At 39.9% G+C, this 4,164-nt stretch overlaps 1 pseudogene; it reads left to right on the forward strand.

The window, feature by feature from the left end:
- LOC102862884 overlaps positions 1-1,471 on the forward strand; it is a 7,337-nt pseudogene extending 5,866 nt beyond the window's left edge.
- The last annotated feature ends 2,693 nt before the right edge of the window (positions 1,472-4,164 follow it).

Below are 4,164 nucleotides of genomic sequence, written 5' to 3' on the forward strand. Positions count from 1 at the left end.
GCCGCACCTCAGACCCTCCAGGTTTTAGTGGGCTCAAGAGAATTAAGCCGATTTCCCCACTAACCTTTTTCCTTTCAGGTGAGTCTCAATGCAGCTCAGCTCAGCTAGTGGATTCCAGCTTTTGCTGGGTTCGCGGTGGGACCACTGCGGGACTGCTGCAGGGCAGGCAGGCAGGTCTCTGGTTTTTAAAGCTTCTAAAATAATGTATTAGCAAAAGTTCTGATTCAAAATCCTACTGTTCACGTCACACTGTGATAGTCAGTCTCTGTGGAGCATAAAGTACTCTCTGGTATCCTCTCTACACAGGCTGCTATCCCTCTGGCTCTTCACATTGTGCTCTCCACCTCCGCCATCTTCAATCCCTGGAGCTCATTCTTGAAGGGAAAGCCAAGGCTTCCTGGTTTTCCAAACAGGACTGTGTGCTCTGCCTTGCATCTCCTTGTGTCCAGACCATCAACTGTCTTTAGCAAAGAACACCTTGGGCTACTCTAGCTGTGGCAGTTGTCTGAGAAAGGAGGTTGCTTCCACAGGTCTTTTCTCTATTGAACATATCTTCCCTAGGGGCAGAAGGCAGAGGTATACTCATGCAGGATATCTGCCCCACCCTCTTCTGGAGAGGTGACTACAGATCAAGTACCTGTTATCGCCTCAGCCATGAAAAATACCACCACAGCAATGTCATATAGGAAGCAGGCTACCTCATTCCCTACATAAGCCCAAAGGAAGGTGTCACCCCAAAAAAAGTGATACAGTATCAATGGATTCCCTAGAGCTAGAAAGTCTGATGAAACTTTATGACACAGTTTAAAAGAATAATAATTGAATATTTTCAATAGGTGAAGGACAAACTTGAAGAAATACAGGACACTGCAAGCAAAAACCAGGAAGAGCTAAAAAAAAAAAAATAATAATGTAGGTGTGTGCTACTGCGGTCTGACTGTGGCAGGCTCACAACCCACATCCTGCGGGCTCTCCGAGGAGGCTGCCCTCAGTTGCTGCTCCAACCCTGACCCCAGCACCAAGGATTTTCTAACGCAGCAGACCATGCTACGAATTAAAGATCCAAAGAAGTCTTTGGATTTTTATACTAGAATTCTTGGGATGACACTGCTCCAAAAGTTAGATCTCCCTACAATGAAGTTTTCCCTCTATTTCTTGGGTTATGAGGATAAAAATGACATCCCCAAAGATGGAAATGAAAAAACAGCCTGGGTGTTCTCCCAAAAAGCTACAATTGAGCTAACCCACAATTGGGGCACTGAAGATGATGACCCCCCGAGTATTTGGTCACATTGGAATTGCTGTTCCTGATGTTTACAAAGCTTGTAAAAGATTTGAAGACCTGGGAGTCAAATTTGTGAAGAACCCTGATGATGGTAAAATGAAAGGCCTGGCATTTATTCAAGATCCTGATGGTTACCGGTTTGAAATTTTGAATCCTAACGGAATGATAACTATTATCAGTTCTTGAGAATACTGCTCTGAGATGGCAACAAAGATACAAAGGGTTTAGGGAGGGACGTAATGTAATTCAAGATGTTCAAATTGAAATTATCCTTAAGTTCACTTCTCTTTCCCATTGTTTTCTACTTCTGTACTTTCTGTCAGTGTTCAGTTATGTTGGTGTTTAAGTATTGCTTTATGTCCTTGATTATAGTTGTATAACTTTACATTTCTAGGAAATAATTAGAACAGTTCCCTTTAGAGGCTACATTGCCTTCTTTTATTACTAAATATGACTTCTCTTCAAGTCTTTCTTTGAAAATTATCCTTTAAAAAGAGAGAGAGAAAAGAAGCCATTTAGCATGTTTTTGTTGTGCCATCTTTTGGGGTTTCAGTTCCTCAGAAATAACTTTTCACAATGGCAAGTAAGGAACACTGAACAAAAATGAAACTTTGTATGTAATTCAAAAAGTATAAAATGTTTCTTTTACAAAGAGAAGCTGCTCCTGAGAGTAGTTCAGAATTATGCTGATAAGGATGCTCATAGAAGACTAATTTATTTTCCTTATAAAATATTCTCAAAGTTCAAGGACTAACCTCATTTATTTATGGTGGGGAATGGATAGAAATAATATTAGATCAGTATCCAGACAATAGACTAGGTCATATAAACTGTATCTCATTTATAATCCTCATAACTACCCTATGAATTAGAATGTAGGCTAAGCATGTAAAATAATTAATGTACTGAAAACAATGTAAATAGATTCAAGTGTCTAAAATACCATCATTATTTTTAGTATTTAGATTATATCTTAAAACTTAGTACCTCACAACACCTCTTTCACAAGTCTCTGTAGAAACTTTTGTTGGATTTGAACAGTGCCCTCCCAGTGGTCAGGTCTGAGGACCACCAGGAAGGAAAAGGCAGTGGAGGAAGTCTGTTGCACTGACTATTCTGGGACACCCCAGTTATTCCTGTAGAAGTGGTTCTTCTGCTATCTGTGAGGAATTACCTACCACTCTATGCTGCCATATCAAAACTCAGCTTCGTGGATTTCTCTGTAATGATTGAGATTTGATTGGTTTTTTTTTCTTGGCTATTGCTTTTTTATTGGTTTGCTTACAAAATTCTTATACATTGTGTTTCACACTATTCTTCGTTCACATTGTGTTTCGTACAATCATTCTCATGCATTAAATTTTATAAAATTAATCACCATTGGACCTTGCCACATTCTTCAATTTTTACAGTAATGCTTGTATGCATTATTTATCCTTATGAGACTTAGGTCTTTCTCTCATGAAGCATCTGAGTGTATTTGAACCATCAGATTTTCAGTTGGTAAACCAATGCTTAACCATTGCATCATAGCGCTTTTTACTTTACATGCTCAAGTTCATTCAAATTACCTAGTAGCCCTAAGAAAGTTGGTAGCATGATCATAACTCCATTTTACAGAAGACAAAGCTATGGTTTAGAGAGGTCACATGAACCAGCAATTCCAAAGACAGACAGGTCAGACTCAAAGTTTGTTCTCTTTATTACCATACTATGATGGAATGCTGTGTATCTGGATTATAGAATCTGTCCAAATTAGCTGCAATTTTACCATTTTTAAGAGTATGCCTATATACTCGTGCACTTTTCCTACCTGTCAGAGAGTGTTATGATATCTCAGTTGTCATCCATCCTTCTATTCAGTTACTTGTTAAGTGGTATCCCCTCGGTGCCAGACACCGGGGATTTTGTTTTTAGGAGACACTAGATTATTCCGACTCATAGCAACCCCGTGACACATATTGAAACTGCTCTGCCCTGCACCTCCTCACAATCTCTGCCATGCTCAACTACATCGCTGTCGGCCATGCTCAACTCTATCGCTGTACCACCAGGACAACATTTCTCATGGAGGGCCTTGTTCTCTTTTGTTGACCCTCCATGTTTCTCAACATCCATGAGAAAATAAATAGGAAAGCCATGCCATCAAAGAGGTAGGGAGAATGGAGACAGAAAAATAATCAGTAAGCATTTTTATGAATAATTCATACTTGGGGAAGTCATTAGGAGATGATAAGCAGGATGCAAATATGAGACGATAGAGGAGAGTAAGGATGCTGGGAAATATTTCTGTGTGTCTTCTGAGAGACTGTATCTTTTACAGGGGAGAGGTTACATCACTGAAAAAGTGACATTTGAACAGATACATCAAAGGATCTATCTGGTAAATTTCCATAGAACTAAGGTGCGCCTGATTCAAGCCATTGTCTTTTTGATCATGTTCTATGTATCTGAGACCTGGATAATGAATGGGGACGACAGAAGAATTGATGCCTTTGAACTGGGATGCTGGAGAAGAGCACTGAACATCCCATGGTCGGCCAAAACAACAAACAGATATGTCTCGGAAAGGGTACAGCCAGAGAGCTCTTTGGAGGCAAGGGTGATGAGGCTTCACCTCACACACTTTGGGCATGTTGCTAGGAGGGGCTGGTCCTTGGAGAGGGGAGATTAGATTGGTTTTAAACATCAAAATGATTATGAAAATGTCTTGTAGTTCTAAGAACCAAAGCATCTATTGTATGTTTTTACTATGCTTAGATTTTTCTTTCCCCCAAACTCTAGTGGAGGAGCATTGGGTAGACTATGTCAGTTGTGCTTGCACTGTTAAAAGCACTGTATCCTTTTGGGATGGAATGAGTTTATGTGAGCAATTCAAA

Source organism: Elephantulus edwardii, unplaced genomic scaffold (assembly GCF_000299155.1).
Source record: "Elephantulus edwardii isolate Elephantulus edwardi_28Jun2011 unplaced genomic scaffold, EleEdw1.0 scaffold00178, whole genome shotgun sequence".
In the NCBI taxonomy this organism is placed as follows: domain Eukaryota; kingdom Metazoa; phylum Chordata; class Mammalia; order Macroscelidea; family Macroscelididae; genus Elephantulus; species Elephantulus edwardii.